The sequence below is a fragment of the Dromiciops gliroides genome, chromosome 1 (genome assembly GCF_019393635.1).
Source record: "Dromiciops gliroides isolate mDroGli1 chromosome 1, mDroGli1.pri, whole genome shotgun sequence".
Classification (NCBI taxonomy): Eukaryota; Metazoa; Chordata; class Mammalia; order Microbiotheria; family Microbiotheriidae; genus Dromiciops; species Dromiciops gliroides.
In genome coordinates this window covers 126,138,030-126,157,572 of record NC_057861.1, presented here as the reverse complement: position 1 = coordinate 126,157,572, position 19,543 = coordinate 126,138,030, and positions in this window count along the sequence as shown.

Sequence of the window (19,543 nt, the reverse complement as noted above, 5' to 3'; positions counted from 1 at the left end):
TGGTGAAGACTTATCGTGGAACTTGGATAAGAATCCATTAAAAAAAAGGCATGAATGCATTGTTATTTGCATTGTTGGAGGAAGTCACCTCATTGTTTTATAATCAACATAAGGAAAAACTAGATACTATATTGAAATATTAAGAATGATATACACAGGGGCAGCTAAGTGGCACAGTGGATAGAGCACCAGCCCCGGAGTCAGGAGGACCTGAGTTCAAACCCGGCCTCAGACACCGGACACTTGCTAGCTGTGTGACCCTGGGCAAGTCGCTTAACCCCAATTGCCTCACAAAAATAATAATAATAATAATAATAATAATAATAATAATAATAATAATAATAATAATAATAATAATAATAATAGGGCAGCTAGGTGGCACAGTGGATAGAGCACCAGCCCTGGAGTCAGGAGTACCTGAGTTCAAATCTGGTCTCAGACACTTAACACTTAGTAGCTGTGTGACCCTGGGCAAGTCACTTAACTCCGATTGCCACACACACATACACACACAAAGAATGATATGTACAGTATTTAACTGAAAAACAAAAGATTTTGTCTCCCACTAATAGATTTATTCCATCCAATTCTATAAAAATAGCATTCATTAAGCATACACAGCACCATTCCAGGTACCAAGAGTTTATATTATACACAGTCCCTTTTTTGGATTCTGAAGAACTCTAATATTCTAACATGACAAGAGACAAAAAGTAAGTCTCTTCCAACATGAGGGGGGAAAGGGTTCATTTGATTCAGTGGACCACTCATTTCTATTGAAAACTTTTTCAGAGCAAAGACAACTGAGAAGAAGATTGAAATAATAATTAGAGCTCTGAATCTAGAGTCAAGAAAAATGACTGTGACAAAAACTGATTGTGACACTTATTGAATATGTGACACTAGGCAAGTCAATGAACTTCATTGGGATTCAGGTAATCATGAGGTGTATAAGTTAAAGAGTTGTAATACCTGTTGGTCTGAGGAAGTTCTCAAGTTCCAGCACAAGGAAAGCACGGATCGTTCAGACATTGACTTGTCCCAAAAAGCAGTGTGTATCAATGTTACATTTTAGTTGAATATTTCATTTAATATGTCTTAATACTATGTTTAAAGTAGACATGGGAATTAGTATATGCTAACATAATACGAATAATCAGAGAAGAATAAACTAAATAACTGAAGGTTTCTTACATGAGTTGAGTTTTATCTGAGCCATTAAGAATGGATCGATATGAGTTGTTAAAGAGAAAAGAAGACTTTCATAATTTGGGGGAATGGGAGTATGGGGGTAGGTAGCATGCACAAGAGCATAGAGATGTCAGGAACAAGACAATAATGTTCTGATCATCACTTTACTTTCCAAAGTGCTTTCATGAACATTATCTCAACAAATGGTGTAAGGCAGATGGATTGTGGATCTGCTTGGCTGAGGGAGAGTATAAACTGAGAAAGAATGAAAAATGACTTCAGTAATATTTGTTGGGGTGGGGATGGGAGCTAAGAATACTAATACTTTGCTTTTCTAATGTCTCTCTCTGTCTTGTGCTTCCACAGGTTCTGGAGTTGACACTGAGTTCTTGTAAGCTATGATATCAGAGCAAAAGTTCTAACAGAAAGCTTTTGTTTGTTTTTTTAGTGAGGCAATTGGGGTTAAGTGACTTGCCCAGGGTCACACAGCTACTAAGTGTTAAGTGTTTGAGGCCCGATTTGAACTCAGGTACTCCTGACTCCAGGGCCGGTGGTCTATCCACTGCGCCACCTAGCTGCCCCTAACAGAAAGCTTTTAAGTACAGGTTGAGTGATAAACACCACATCTAAGAGTTAGCCAAGCTAAAGTATGAAAATGTCATTGCCAGAAGTGTGTCCATGAATATGTCAATTGTTTTAGCTACAATAATTGAAGAAATTATCTCCCAAGATATAGATGGAAATTGAGAGAGGGAGATGATAGTAAAACCATTGCTCTTTTGAAAATTTGAATAAATTGTTCCTGACTTTTAAAATAATCATTTAAATGACAAGTTCTGCTATTACCTAGCAGTCATATTTGGAAATATTTCCCCTCCAGATTGAACTTTTCCTCATAAAAAAGAAAAATGATTAATAAAAAACACAACGTAAGGGGCAGCTAGGTGGCACAGTGGATAAAGTACCTGCTCTGGATTTAGGAGTACCTGAGTTCAAATCCGGCCTCAGACACTTGACACGTACTAGCTGGGTGACCCTGGGAAAGTCACTTAACCCCCACTGCCCTGAAAAAAAACACAACAACAACAACAACAACAAACACAATATATAGTCACTATATCTGACAATGCACAGAAACTTCTGGGCTAATAGTTACTCACCTCTCTGCCAACAGAAGGAAGTATGTTTCACTATCTGTAGTACAGAAAAAGTTGTTTTGTTTTGTGGTTTGGTTTTCTTTTGGGCTTTTTAATTGCCAAAGTTCAACTTCCCTTAATGTAAATTTTTCTACTCATTTAAATTTTGTACTGTCTTTATCAGTTCTATTTTTATACTGTGTATCACTTCATACAAATTTTTTCTCTAAAATCCTTATACTCATCCTTTCTTCCTGCACAATATTACTCATATATACATATGTGTATATACATATATGTGTGTGTGTATATATATATACAGTATGCTTGTGTGCATATATATGTATATAGACATGTGTATTGTGGTATTTAAAATCTAAATTGTGTGATCGCCTTAAATTAGAATCTTTAGCACCAGTCTTTGGGCATTAAACATTTATTAAAGCATACAGGTATTCACATGGATTTCAGAAAGTTAAGAAAAAGCCTATCTAGCCTAGAGTTCCAGCCTGGTCGGTTTCTTCCTCAAGTCCTCTTCCATGAGCCTGCTTCAATCACGAACTCCCCAGCAAACTGATTGTGGAAGATTTTATAGGTCTGGAGTATGGGCAGTCCTTACACACTGCTTCAAGCTGGATTGGTTAGCGTCATCCAAATCTACTCCAGTTAAGTTCAAAATCCTTAGCTCCTGGGAACAATAATTTCTTAAGGACTAGCCAGGTGTGCTTACAATCTAGTTAACTTGAAGTAGGCTAATCAACAGTCAATCACTCTCACTTAATTCAATCAGTTTAGATTGATCTCCAGGTGGCCCTTTGAGTATCTGCTAAATCCCATTATTTTATCACAGTATATATAAATATATGTATAGATATGCATTTATAGATGTGTATATATGTGTGCATCAATGTGTTTGTGTTCATACACACAAACACATAGATGCACACATAGACATTGTTTCAGATATTCCAAAATCAATGGGTATCAGCATAGTTCCTAATTCTTTGCAAGCACTGGTGCTATTAAGACTAATTAGGTTTAAGGGCAGCTAGGTGGTGCAGTAGATAAAGCAATGGCCCTGGATTCAGGAGGACCTCAGTTCAATCCCGGCTCAGACACTTGACACTTCCTAGCTGTGTGACCCTGAACAAGTCACTTAACTCTCATTTGTCCACAAAAAAAAAAAATTAGTTTTACAGTAGACCTTGTTTTACTTTTGACTTCCCTGTGGCTTGTATCCAATAGTGGGATCGCTGCATCAAAAGGTATGGACATTTCTTTTATTTTTCTTATATAATTCCAAACTGAAATCCATTCCATTTAGACTAATTCACAATGAAATGAATATGGTTTTACAGTTTCTACCTTCTCTAACCTCAAAATCAATGGATATTTTATTTATTTATCTATCAATTTTTCTATTTGTGAGGCAAAACTGTATAGTTGTTTTGATTTACATTAATTTTTACTATACTTAATACTTTATGGGCTTTTATGTATTTTAAAAAGTAAGAAATTTTGGCTAATATGACAGAAAATGTAAATGACAAACCCTGGAAGGGATGTTGGAAAATAAAGAGACATGCACCATTGGTGGAGTTGTGAACTGGGCTAACCATTTTGGAGAACACTTTGGAACTGTGCCGAAAGGGCTACAAAACTGTGCATATTCTTTGGCCCAAGAATACAGCTACTAGATCTGTATCACAAAAAGATCACAGAAAAAGGAAAAGGGCCTCTATGTATAAACTATTTATAGTAATTCTTGTTGTGGCAAATATGTAGAAATTGTAGGGATATCCATGAAGGGGGGAATGCCTGAATAAGTTGTGTTATATGATGATGATTTAATAATATTCTGCTATAAGAAATGAGGGAAAGGGTTTTGGAAAAATTTGGGAAGATCTATATGAATTGATGCATAGTGAAGAGAAAAGAGTACCAGGCCTAGAGACAGGAAGACTCATCCTCTTGATTTGAAATCTGGCCTCAGACACTTACTACCTGGGCAAGACACTTAACCTGCTCAAGTTATGTAATCCTGTTTGCCTCAGTTTTCCCATCTGTAAAAATGAGCTGGAGAAGGAAATAGCAAACCACTCCAGCATCTTTGCTAAGAAAATTTCAAAGGGGGTCATGAGAAGTCAGACATGACAGAAAAATGATAAAACAGCAAACAACTGAAGTGAGAAATGCCAGATCATTATACATAGTCACAGCAATATTATAGTGATGATCAACTCTAAAAGATTAAGCCACTCTGATCAATGCAATGATCCAAGACAATTCCAAAACATTTATCATGAAAAATGTTATCTACCTCCTCCAGAGAAAGAGAACTGATGAACTCTGAGTGTAAATCAAGTATAAATTTTACTTTATTTTTCTTGCTTTTTTGGACATGACTAACATGAATTTTTTGCATGATTTCACATCCACAAATGATATCATTTTGTTTGTCTTCTCAGTTTGTTCTTCAGTGGATGGAGGGAAGGAAAGAATTTAGAACTAATTGTTTTAATATTAAAATAAAGTACACGCATGTATATGTATAATTAAAAAAAAAAACATCTCTAGGGGGCAGATAGGTGATGAAGTAGATAAAGCACCAGCCCTGGATTCAGGAGGACTTGAGTTCAGACCCGACTTCAGACACTTGACACTTACTAGCTATGTGACCCTGAGCAAATCTCTTAACCCTCATTGCCCCATAAAAACAAAAACAAAACAGCTCTAAATAACATTTTCTTATTTGATGCTTTATAACAGGGATTATTAGACCCATTTTATAGATAAAATGAAAAATCTTACTTAAGTTAAACAACCCTAACACAGAGCTGAGATTAAGACAAAAATCTCCAGTTTCTTAATTTAGAATCATTTCATCTCAATGCATTATGCTAAACATAGCAAATAAAGTTAAAAGACATGAGAAGAATGGGAGAGGGAAGTGAGAAAAACTGGAATTCATATTTTATTTGAAATCAAATAAAAGAAATATGAAGGGGGGCAACTAGGTGATACAGTGGATAGAGTTCTAGCCCTGTAGTCAGGAAGACCTGAGTTCAAATCTGAACTCAGACACTTGAGACTTACTAGCTGTGTGACCCTGTGCAAGTTACTTAACCCCAATTGCCTCACCAAAAAAAAAAAATGAAGGGTTGTATCAGAAAATTGGATAAATAAGAGAAGAGATTAGGAAAAGAAGATGGGATATCAAATTATAGCAGAGAAGCAATGAAGAGAAAGGACAGACAGCAGAAATGGAAAGAATATGAATTATAGAAATGGTAGGGGCAAGGTAAGTAACATAGGATCAGAGATTTCAAGTTCAAAAGGATTTTAGAATTCATCTATTCCAATATCCTTTTCCTATAAATGAGTACTTGAGGTCAAAAGAAGTGAAGTTCCTCCACAAATAGAAGATTCATAGAGATGAGTATATGAAGCACAATTTGAACCTTGGCCTTCCTGATTCTAGATCCTATTCACAACATCATGTCATCTCTGAATGGGGGAAAGATGCCTCAATATTAGCAAAAGTTTCTTAAGAAATAGAAATGTCCAAAAGCAGACTGGAACTATTAGGCTAAGTGACAGATTCCTCATCAATGCCGATCTCCAACCTTCTAAATCTGAGTTATTCTGGTTCTCTCAATGAGTAAGGGTTCAGATAGCAGTAGTAGATTGTGCGAATAGGAATATCTCCTGAAAATGGCATTAAAGAAGCAGGTGAAACATCACACAGGGAGAGGAAATGAACCTATGATTTCACTGATAAGTTTAAGTCCTATGTAAGGAAATCCTTCTACCAACAGAAGTTGGTACCTAGTAAGTAATTTATAGTCAGACACTGACAAAAGGATTGCTCAGTGTCTTACAGCCATTTCAATAAGGAGATAGACCCAAGTTTTCTAAAATTGAGCTCCAGCTTTCTATGCACTATGCTACACTACCCCTATGTCTAATCTTCCTTGCCTAAGAAAAGGGATAGCTGCAAGCATTTTGAAATTTGTGGCATATAAAGTTTATATCAGAAAAAAGTTTCTTCATGAAAATAAACAATTTAATTCAGAACTTGATTTTTATTTTACTTGTTTGGGGGATAGTGATTGAGGGTGGTGTAAAGTTTCTATCTGTACAGTGGCTAAAATTCTATCTAGACTGTTGAAAAATCTAATGAGTGGTCACCATAAATTATAAGCTTTAACAGGAGTTTAGACTTAAGTATTTATTAGGGATCATAAGAATTTGGTGAGGAGAGAGAAAGAAGCCAGGATTCCTTCATCTGTCTCAGGGAGCCAGCATCTCAAGTTCCTTCAAACCGAGGCCCTGGGCAAAAAGAGCGAGCCCTTGCCCCTTCCTCCTCCCAGAAGCCTCCTCTCCAACAGGAAACAGGGCCATAGACTCATACAGACAGTTCCAAGATAATTGGTTGGCAGCCCTGATTGACAGAACTAACAGGCGGCTCTACAGATGCCAAGTTCTGGATACCTGCCATCTTCTGGATGCTAAAGTCACATGGCTTGTTAAATCACATGTTTTCCTCTCATGATGGATCTTCCCTACAGTATCTCACTAGCAGGGGTGCCATTCCAACTCTCACAGTGGAATTGTGGGTAGAGAAAAGAAATAGAAGAGGATAAAAAAAGAGAATCAGCAAGAGGAAAAGGATGCATCTAAGGATTTAATGATATTGTGGGTGAACCTTTGTAAGCCTATTTATTCAGTGGATCCTCACTCAAATTCAGTAAGTGGCAAAATTCACTTGGGAATTGTTATATTTAATTTGATTCTATAAAATTCTAAGTTATTAAACCTGCTAAACACATTCTTAGAAATCTATGAATACATTAGTCAGGATTATCTATAGGTGAACAGGACTTGGAGCAGTCGAGTAAAAGTAGAATAGACTACATGGGATAAGAACAATATTGGACAAACATTGTTTTCTGTCTCTTTAAGATAATAAATATCTGTATTAAAAATGAAGAGGGGCAGCTAGGTGGTGCAGTGGATAGAGCACCGGCCCTGGAGTGAGGAGTACCTGAGTTCAAATCTGGCCTCAGACACTTAACACTTACTAGCTGTGTGACCCAGGGCAAGTCACTTAACCCCAATTGCCTCACTTAAAAAAAAAAAAAAGAGAGAGAGAGAGAGTCAGCATTCTAGTTTTATTAATATTAATTCTTTTTCTATCAGATAATTCACATTTTTAGATTTGAGCCTGATTTTTTCCACTGAGATTTTGGCTTTTTGTTGAAATAGCTTTCAGTGAGAAGATTGAAGTAACATGTCATATATTGATCACAAAGAAATACCAAATTTAGAAAGCTGTGTAGACTTTCCATTTAAACTATACGTTTTGGTTTGTTAGATTGGTATATGTGTGCATATGCATATATGTATACATAAACACATACATATGTGATCCAGATTCCAGATAAGCCCAGATCATTTTAATGAAATTCTACTGATTGAAATAATGCTGACTGGATTCTGTATATCTGATTTATATTGAGTGTTTAGAAAAGGAAAGCCATTTTTAATTCCTTCAAGAGAAAGGATACATATAATCCCAAAGTTCTTCAAGAGACAAAAAAAAAGACCTTTTTTGCAGATATGTAGGGGAAAGAAGCTTTTTAATCATGATCCCTCAACAACTCAGTCAGCCAGTCAATAATGTTTTATTTGGTTTTGGTTTTGGGGGGTTTTTTTGGGGTTTTTTGCGGGGCAATGGGGGTTAAGTGACTTGCCCAGGGTCACACAGCTAGTAAGTGTCAAGTGTCTGAGGCCAGATTTGAACCCAGGTACTCCTGAATCCAGGCCCGGTGTTTTATCCACTGCACCACCTAGCTGCCCCCATCAGTAATACTTTAATAAGTGTCTATCATATGCTTCTTTTGGTTTTGTTATTGTTCTGTCATTTTTAGTTGTGCCCAACTCTTTGTGACCCCATTTAGGGTTTTCTTAGAAAAGATTAGAGTGGTTTGCTATTTCCTTCTGTAGCTCATTTCGTCAATGAGGAAACTGAGGCAAACAGGGTTAAGTGACTTGTCCAGGGTAACACAACTAGTATGTGTCTAAGGCTAGATTTGAACTCAGGTCTTCTTGACTAAGGCATAGCACTCTTTCCACTGTGGCACCTAGCTGTTCTTGGTAGGACATTTTATTTTGCTGCTATCTGAAGAACTCTTTCATTCTTGCATATTTTCTGGTATATTATAATCTCTATAACTTTTATTTCTGTTATGATTTGATTGGATAAATAAGTTAACTTGCTCATTTCTATTTATGATAATCTTTTTTTCTGTAATTTACATTTGATTGGATTGAGAAAAGCCTACAGCCATAAGCATGAGGAATCCTTTTCTTTCTTAAGAGATAATGGGGGGGGGGGACATCTAGGTGGCACAGTGGATAGAACACCAGTCCTGGATTCAGGAGGACCTGAGTTCAAATCTGGCCTCAGACACTTGACACTTACTAGCTGTATGACCCTAGGCAAGTACTTAACCCCAATTGCCTCAGGAAAAAAAAATAAAAGAGATAATGGCCAGCATAGCAGTTTTCTGTTTTCAGTCAATCATGCACCTGGTCCAGCAGACAGATAGAAATTTTCATAGTCTGGTTCCCCTATTTTTGAGGGAAACAGATTGGCTAACTTTGGGTTTCCTTCTCCTGCTTCCCTTTAGTCAGGAATGTAAGCATCTCTTGGGGAGAGATAAACAAAATCCCATTAATAACTATTAATGCTTTCCCTTGATCCATGTACCTATATAGCTAGATACTAGATATCCTGTGTGTATTTATACATATAAGCTACATAAATATACACATATTATTCTTAGGAGAAATGTAGAAACATAAAGTAAATGTATTCAAATATGTATGATATATTTTCTATATGATATTAAGATAATAGATTATACATTTTTTCACCTTTTAAAACATAGATGTTTTATTGTTTTACTGTTCTATGAATTTCCAGGCTAAATAAAGATAACTTGAATAACTCATAATTCCAATTCAATAAACATTTATTCAGCACTACTATGTGTCCAGCCCTGTGCTAAGCACTGCAGATAAAAATAAGAAAAAAGAAAGACAGTCCCACACTCAAGGAGCTTACAATCTACTGGGGGAAGATGACACACAAAAGGGGGATGAAAAGGGAAAGTGGGGGAGAAGACATCATGGAGTACCTGAACCAGAGGCAGATTGTTCTCCTATACTTGACAACAAAAGTTATAATGTAAATGAATTGTGAAATGTGAATATATGAGTCAATAGGCTATGACTGAGCATAGGAAGTCTGTATTCATTTACATTTTTGAAATCAATATACCAGAAATACTGTCCTTTTTTACAGTATCACAGTTTGTGAACAGAAGTTGAACATTATCTTTGGCTTTCCATGACAAAACTTTTCTGAATCATAATTAAAAAAGTAATATAAAATTGCAAAGATTCAGATCACATTTAAAATGTTATCACTCCAATGATAATATTTCTTAGAATCAGAGAATGTTGGAGATGAAAAAGACTTCAGAGCTCAGATGGTTCAACCCCCTCATTTTGCAGATAAGGAAACAGTATTTTGGAGATAAATTACTTCCCAAAGCTTCCTAGCTAGTTAGTAACTGATTCTCTTATTTTTCTCAATTCCAGTGTTCTTTGCACTATAACACACTGCTTCCTCCCACAAGCCAACATTAAATTAAATGCAAGAAACATTGATTCCCTATCTGCTATATGCAAATCAGTATGCAAGGTGAATAGAGTAAAAATATTTTACTATAAATAAAATCCAAGGTGGCTAGGTGGCGTAGTGGATAAAGCACCGGCTCTGGATTCAGGAGTACCTGAGTTCAAATTTGGCCTCAGACACTTGACACGTACTAGCTGTGTGACCCTGGGCAAGTCACTTAACCCCCATTGCCCTGCAAAATAAATAAATAAATAAACAAACAAACAAACAAATAAATAAAATCCATACCTACAGAGTGATCATTGTGATAGGATTAATTAGGGAGCTGGGTTTCAAGCCATATTTCAGTTGTATTCAAGTCTTTCTAACCCCATTAGGGTTTTTTGACAAAGACAATTGAGGATCTTTTTGTTTTGTTTTGGGTTTGGGTTTTTTTTGTTTTTTTTTGTTTTGTTTTGTTTTGTTTTTACCATTTCCTTTTCCAGTTCATTGTACAGATGAAGAAATGGAGGCAAAAAGGATACAGCGACTTGCCCAGAGTCACACATTTATTAATTGTCTGAGGCCAGATTTGGACTGAGGATGATTTTGACTCTGGCACTCTATCCACTGTGCCACCTACCTTGTCCTGGTCACCCATAATAAGTGACTATTCTTTTAGCCAGGATTATGTTGTATTTTGAAAAACAAAATCAGTGAATATATCATTTAACCATAGAATCACACTGCTTGGGTTCAATAGGACAAGTGTCTGCTTCCCATGCATGCTCTATCAACAGACCTGACAGAAAGTATAAATCAAATAGCAAAGTATTTTATTGGAACAATATGTTAAGGTAAATAACAGGGAAAATGAGCAATGAAATCATATCAACACGGAAAACACACAAATAGATAGAATCTCCCATGGACTTACATATTAATGAGGGAAAAAAACAGGTCTCTGGAACACTTTTGCTTCATATGGGAAAATTTGAATCACATTTCAATTGTAAATAATCCCATTGCATAAAGGATCCGAGTATAATAATTCTATCTTCATGGCCCCACTTTTCATAGATCATTGAAATGGACTAATGAATTTTCTGTTTTTTGGTTCTACCCCATATACATTCTTATTGAGCCATGCTTTGTCACCAACCTGCCTTTCCTGTCTTACCTCTCACTTCTCTCCTATATATATATATATACACACACACACACACACACACACACACACACACACACACACACACACACACACATACACTCCTATATTTCAGCTAAACTGTATGATTTATTGTCTCTCTACTGAGGACCAAAAATCACTGGAGGGAAGGGATATTGTAATGAATCTATACATCTAGATACCTACAAAGTATTTCATATTTTGTCATTGCGTTTTATTGCAAATGATGTGAGATAATGGAAAGTGTATTTGGCCTGGATTCAGAGAAACTAAGTTCAAATCCTACCTCCGAGGTGTGGTATAAGAAAGACCAGTGACTATGGATTCAGAGCATCTGACTTCAAATATATAATCTTAGATTGGTCCTATAAATCATAATATTAATTACTAACTTGTAAAACTTTAGAAATGGCACTTATAATAGCTATTGTTTCCTTGTTAGTAAAATAAATAGGTTGGAATAGAACAGTATTCTTAATGTATTTTTGTTGCTGTATCATGTTCCTCTTTGCCAGTGTGGCAAAGACCATACTGTGGAACCCTTCTCAGAATAATATTTTTAAAATAAAATACATAGGATTACAAACGAAATTAATTATATGTAGTTTAAAAGATCTATTCAAGGACCCCAGTGATTGTAGAACTACAACTGGCATATAGTCTAGTCTAAATTGCTCATTTTATAGATAGAAAAATTGAGGCCCAGGGAAACTTGTCCAAGATAACACAGGTAGTGATATTTATTTGTGTCATCTCAAATTGATGTCAGCATTAATATGATAGTATCATAGATTTTGAACTGGAAAGGATGTTAGAAATTATCTGATAAGGAAGTAGTATAGATAGTGTGAAGAATACTAGCTTTCTAGTCAGAAGAAATAGCATTGTACCCCAACTGTGACACTAACCATGTGACCTTGGGCAAGTCATTTAGCCTCCCTAGGTTTCAATTTCCCAACCTATAAGTGATATGCAATAAGAGATTAGACTAGATGGGATTAATAGAATTATAGCCACTGACAAAAAGCTAGAGAATGTTATTAGGTCTACCAAAAATAATGGAAAATGCATATTGAGTATAAAGATGCCAGGAGTTATAACTATTATTTAAATAATAATTAATATTTAATAGGTGAATTATCATGTTATGTGGTTTTTATACTTATTAAAATTGAAGCTGAGGTTAACACTTAAATTCCAAAAGTAAATTATGTAAATTATATATTTTAATGTGTCATAATCATATCAGCTTGGTTATTTTAATTATAAACTAATTCATGAAAAACACAATAAGATTCCATAAGAACATAATTTTATATTCAGAATACATAAATGTATTTCAATTGTTGTACTTCTATTTTTAGTAAATATAGTGGTATTCTGGTAAATGCTTAAGAACTGGTTTCTAGAAAAAATATGTTCACAGTACATAATTTTAAGTATAAGCTATATTATTATTATTTTTCTCTTCAATTTATTAAGCATAACCCATTAACAAACAATAAATCAATGACCAGTTTTAGGGTTGTTTGTTTGTTTGTTTGCAAATATCTGAAGTATAAATGCACGTGCCAAAAATTTAACAATCAACTTACACAGACTGGTATGAGTTAGCTCCACTATGTCCCCAACTGATATCTAATAAAATTAATTGAAAGGACAAGAAACAATGTTATACTATATCAAATATTTTTATGACTAAAAGGTATTTAAATATCTAAAATATGTAGAAAATGTTATAAATGAGACAGTTGAAAAGACAGATGGAAAGCTTATAAAATTTTTAGATGATGACATAATGGCAAGAGAGACTTAATAAGTAGGTGTTAATGGAGATATCCATAGACAACCACTTTCCTAAAATACAACAGTGGGGCTATCAGCAGGAAACTATCCAATAGGAACTTGTTTATGGAAATCTGGAAGATTTGGGGCTTTTTATCAATAAGAGTATATATATTTTTTTCCTTCATTAATCATCTGATATTTGTACCTTCTTCCTGACTTGTAAATCATTTCACACCATCTATTTCTCACGTGATACTAAATTGTAATAATGCTTTGCTGATAACATTTCTAATCTAGACCTTGTCTTCTTATTCTGGCCCTTTATCATAGTACTTTATGCCTTTAGTAAGCAACTTCCACTCTAACCAACTAAACTCAGAATGGTGTGATCAAAAGCAGACTTGTTGTAGTGTTTTGTTTTTATTCTGAACATATCTCCCTTAGGAGGTATGTATCCCTGTTGGCAGTGCATTGAAAAGATGAATTACATAACCTTGAGAGGTTATGAAATATTCTGGCAATGTTTTTTTTGTCAATTCCTTGAGAATGATTGGTTGATTTCTGACTGGTCAGATTCTGAACCATGGCCCATAATTGGGAGAGAAAGAGGGAGGGAAAGAGAAAGGGATGGGTTGGGAAGGGTCTTGTCTGGAAAAAAGAGCTAAGTCTTGGGAATTGTAACAAAAGAGGGGCAAGAATTCCTAAAACCAACTTCTTTAGGAGTAGAAGGGTATTAAAATGCCTAAATGGCTACTTTGGAACTTAAAATGAATTCCTCCCTTTTTATTCAGAAGGTTTGGTCAAGCAATTTGAGCACATTTTTTCCTCTTCTAGGTAGTACAGGGGATAAAGCACTGGACCTAGAATCAGGAAGACACAAGTTTGAATTATGCCTCAGATACTTATTAGCCATATGAACTTGCACACATCATTTAGCCTCTCTCAAATTCCTTTACTTAATCTATATAATGGGGACAATAACAGCACCTCCTGCACAGGGTTGTTGTAAAGATCAAACGGGATAATTATGGCAAAATTCTTAGCACAGTAGCTGGAACATAGTAGACACTTAATAAATGTTTGTTCCCATGCATTACCCTCAAAAGAAATAGTTTATAATGGATAGTACATAATTGAAATGATGGATAGTCCATATTTATCTGGTTAGTGAAAGCCCTTAGGTGGCTCCCATGATCCTGTTTATGGTCTGGAGATGTAGATTGTCTTGCTTAGACACCATTGCTTTAATGAGAATAATGAATAATGAAAGAAGTATGAATTTGATGGGATTGGAGCAGAAATGTCCCAAAACCTACCTCGGGTATATTATTTATGTATTTTGTGATATAGGCAATATCATTGGACTTATCCAATAAGTTATAGGTGAGTTGAGATGGAACTATATTGGTGTCAGTAGTTCCTATTCTCAGAATTCTAAATTAATAAAATCTCAGATTCTTTGTATTATTATGATTTCTACAGGCAGCACATGCATACAGCTCTCCCCGCCACTGCAGAAATGAACAACAGAATTATTTTATTGAAAACTTCACAGCTATCAGGGCAAGGTCGTAACTTCACATTAATTACCCATATTAATTCATAGAAAGATCACCATTACATAAGAATTAACTTCCGAGTTTAGTGATGGAGGACTTAATTAAATAAAAATAATCCAGTAGGAAACAGTATGTTTCAGTGACTGAACATGACATGAAAAGTTGACCTCATAATTTGTACAACATTTATACTTTGGATATAACCAAATGACTTGAGACGTTTCTTTTTTTTCCTTTTCCATAAAGAACTGGAAATGAAATCAGTCATATTTCTACTACCAACATCTCCTACCTCAAATGCTGTTATCTATCTTCAGTGACTTCTGGTTCTTCCCATATCCAATAAAATCTATATACACACAGCACACAGTATACATTACCCTGATAAAATTAAAATGACTCAAAACTGAGAACACAATTGTTTTTCTTTACCTGAAAAACAATATTTAAACTTTTTAACCTAAATACTGTGCCCTTCTTATTTTATAGGATTGCTTTTCTTAATAATTTAAATGAAAATTTGAGCTTTAGAATTGGTAACAATAGGACATTATAGTTTATGAATATCTTAAAATAAACCCAATATTCAAATCTCATCATATGAATCAAAATCAATTCCTTTATTACTTGGCTTTATCTCTATTTCATAATTTATTCAAATAATTATTTGAAGTGTTTAGAGTTTATAAACATCAATTGACTTTTGGGAATATGAAAAATGAAGTAAAAAATAGTTTGAAATACTATACAGTTTGGGTATTAATGAATCTAGGCAAAGTGGATTATCTAAGCCAAAATATGTACCTTTGGAATAATTTAATAAAAGTTACTTACTTTTATTAAAATTATGGAAAGTTAGCATGTTTTTGGATTAAAGCAGGTGCTTTGGATTACCTAATCCATATTGCTTGATTGAGCCTCCTGGTTTCCCCCATGATCAAGAAAGCTGCCTGTTTCCTTCATATTGTCTGCTGATCCTATAAGAGGTCTAATAATCAGTACCTTATTAATAAATATTTAGTATCATAACCAATGTGAATTGTGGATATGAATATATACATGCACATACTCTATAAATTCTATAAATATATATTGAATATAAGAATAAATGAAGTAGCCTTTTGCAGAATGCTGGACTTGAACAAAAATCTGGGTTCACATACCCAGCTCTTATTCAAGCCTGGATAAATCACTTAATTACACACACACACACACACACACACACACACACACACTCACACTCACACACACAATTTGAAATTTGTCTACAGTCTCTTAGGAATGTTCAAAACAATTATGACTCAGGTAATAGAATAATAGTAAAAATATGTAGGAATTTGTGTACTGGGGATTACAAATCTTTCTCTCTCTGGTTTATGAGAGGTTCCAGCCCAAGGGATGGAAGTAGTATAACATTTTCTCCCTCTCCTACATGTTTTAGGAAGCAGCCTTAGTTTGAATAATCCTGCCTGGATTGCCAGGAGAAAGAACACAAGAATCAGATATAACTTGGGACATAATGTAGTGTTCACCCCACCAAACTGCCATATTTTATAGGAAGTATTCCTGCCAGCATGAGACATACTATTAACATACTACTGGAGAGGACAACAAACTGTAATAAACCTAACATGATCTCATATGATAATAGGGAAGGAGGCTTACTTTTAAGATAAGAAGATATTCTTTTAGCCCAGGGATATGAATTTAGAGCCTGTAAACTTGTTTTTTTATAATATATTGTATTAATACATTCTAGTATAATCGGTTTCTTTTGTAAGAATTATTTTATTATTTTATAGATTTAAAAACATTATTTTGAAATCAAATTAAAAACATTTTAGGTATCACTAGACCACCACAGGCATCAATGGTATAAAGAAAATGTCAAGAGTCTCTTCTTTTGGGTCTTGGAGATTTTTATGTGTGCACCGTAGGGCTAAACCCACTGGCACATCCAGGTCTCAAGGTGCTCCCATCTACCATACCCATAACACATGAATACTTTTTTTGGGTTTTGTTTATTTGGGGGTTTTTATGTTGCATACACAGTCAGTCAAGGCAGAGAATTCTTGTGTCATCTGCTGGATCCTAGAATTCTATCAAGAGAAGCTTGATACAGAGAACAATAACCAACTGCCATCTCCTGGAGACTGCAGAGAACTACAGAAGGACACAGTTGCAGAGATAGTTATGGGACAGTGGAAGATGAGAGAAGAAATGAAGACAGTCTCATGGGCTGTGGAAGTGGGAAAAATGTAGCAGAGCAAACTCCAGATCCCAAGTTGGAGTCCTAAACGGGGAAGTACTACAAGTAGATGATGCTTCACAAGCCTCTCAAGTGAGAATTTCCTACTGATAGATATCATTATTTTTTTCTTTGTTCTTCCCTATGGGTTCTGATATAATTTCTTTCTTTATTCTTTAGCATGTAAATAAATAATTTGGGATTGCAGCTTTTTAATTTAAAGCAACTTTCTTGGCTAAACACTAGGGAAATTAAAGACTCTCAAAAGAGTTGGAAGTGATCTCAGAGTCCATCTATTCCAACCTGGGATTCAATAAGAATTCCATTTCATTCATCTTAATTTTGTTTGAAGGTCTCTATTAAGATGCCCCCCCCAAATCTAAAGCAAAACAAACAAAGAAACAAAACACAGAGCCTTCTGCATTTGGATGGCTCTATAAGAGAGGAAATCCCCCTCCCACACCCCAATCCCATCAAGGCTAAATATACAATTTGGCAAGTTCTATCCTTTTGTTTTCTTTCCTTTTTTTGTGAGGCAATGAGGGTTACTGACTTGCCCAGGGTTACACAGCTAGTAAGTGTCAAGTGTCTGAGGCCAGATTTGAACTCAGTTCCTCCTGAATCCAAGGCCAGTGTTTATCCCCTGCACCCTCCTAGCTGCCCCTTGGCAAGTTCTATCATTTGATAAGTGCCAGATAGCTAAGTTTCCAGATAATCTTGAGAATTACATTGACCAAGATAAGTGAAAAGTTCTCTACCCACATATCATCCCTTTACCTTTAAGAGAAAGCCTCTTCCCCAAATACATTTATGACAAACTTTATAGTAGCAGACTATATTATATACATTAGGTCATTTGAACTTTACAAACTACTGAGGTACATAATACAAGTGTCTACTTTACTATTTAAAAATAAGAAAACTGAACAGAAACTCAAAGCCAGGTTTCCTGTGTCTAAGTATAATATTACATCAGGGAAAGTGACCTAAAGAAGTTTTTACTTATATAAAAATACGTATTAATTCTCAAAATCGATAATCTTTTCCAGCTATAATGGGGTAATGATTATTGCAGAGATCATTGGTTTAAGTCAACAGACAGACTTTAATTAGAGCATCACAGTTAACTCTTTTTTTTTTTTTTTTTTTTTTTTTTTTGGTGAGGCAATTGGGGTTAAGTGACATGCCTAGGGTCACACAGCTAGTAAGTGTTAAGTGTCTTGAGACCGAATTTGAACTCAGGTCCTCCTGACTTCAGGGCCAGTGCTCTATCCACTGCGCCACCTAGCTGCCCCAACAGTTAACTCTTAATCCTGACAGTTTCAGATCTGAAAGAGAAAAAAAGGATCCAGTATATTTGATATGACATTTAGGTTAAATTCCAGTGACTTATTCCATTCTTTTTATCAGACAGGTGACCACAGCTCCATAGCTGCTTAAACTTTTGGCCATTCTAGCATAGTTTCATATTGTAGATTAATATTAAAGTAATCTCACCAAGGGTTGGTGAAAACAACTTTTGTATGGTCATTATAGAAAAATAGTTGTAATCACTTGACCAGATGGAGACACATGAAAGAACAATCTGGCTTATTTGAAATATGTGGTATCCAGAAGTCCTATCAAATCCCAGGAGACACCAAGAGCCCGAGTCACTTTCAGTCTGTAGACAAAGCAAAGTGGAAAATTAGGCAATCATTTGAGTCATTCAGGAAAATGCTATCCAAACAAGACCCACTTATGCCCCCAGATTGTGATATTTAATTTGTAAACACTCAGTGCTGGAATTTTCTTTAATTATTTTTCTTTCTTTCTTTTTTTTGGGGGGATTGAATTATTTAGGTTATTGTTTCAATTCTTCAATATGCTACTGGAGAGATGGTCAGAAGAAGTATAATGGAAAACCAATTTTTTTTGTGCTTATCATTATTTAATTTTCCATAAAAGAATCAAATTATAGTTGTGTTTAGCTTATTACCATATTCTTATTGGTGAAATTGATCAAAATATTAAGATATATTAGTTTATTGAGTTTTATTCTATTTCACTAGATGATAAAAATACAAATCAGCTCAGTGGAAACATTTTATCTTTTTAATTTTCATACCAATTTATTTATATCTTTTTTATAAACCTCTCATTTTTTACCTTGTATAATAGATAATTTTTTGCATATCTTATCTCCTTAGAATGAGAAAAATGATTTCATATAGTAGAAACAGAAACCATATTATTTAACTTTTTATCCTGCCTCACCCAGACCCTTGCCCTCTCCAATACCCTGTAACGATTGGAATGATGCCACCTGCTGGAGACTTACTGTAGAAAAGCTCCACCATGAGGTGAAGGTCTCTGAGGGCAAGACAATGCATCTTTTCTTTGGCGTCAGGAAGTGATGTTTGCTTGTGGGAGGCAGAAGGGGGAACCTGGTCCTCTGACTGGGGCTCTTTCCTGTGGACTCTGGTGGAGAGCGGAGCTAGAAATGCACTCTCCCTTTAATAGATAGATGAATGTAGGCCTTTCTCTCTCTCTTGACCAAATTCTTATTCTCCTTAATAAATGCTTAAAAGCCTAACTCTTACTAAAGCTTAGAATTTATTGGCTACCAATCATTAGATATTTTAGACAGAATAGCTAGAATTTTAGCCTTAACAACCCACAATCCCCTCCCACAGTTAACTAGCATAGTGTTTTGCACATGTAAAAGAGGCAATGTGGTATATTGAAAAGAGCACTGGGTTA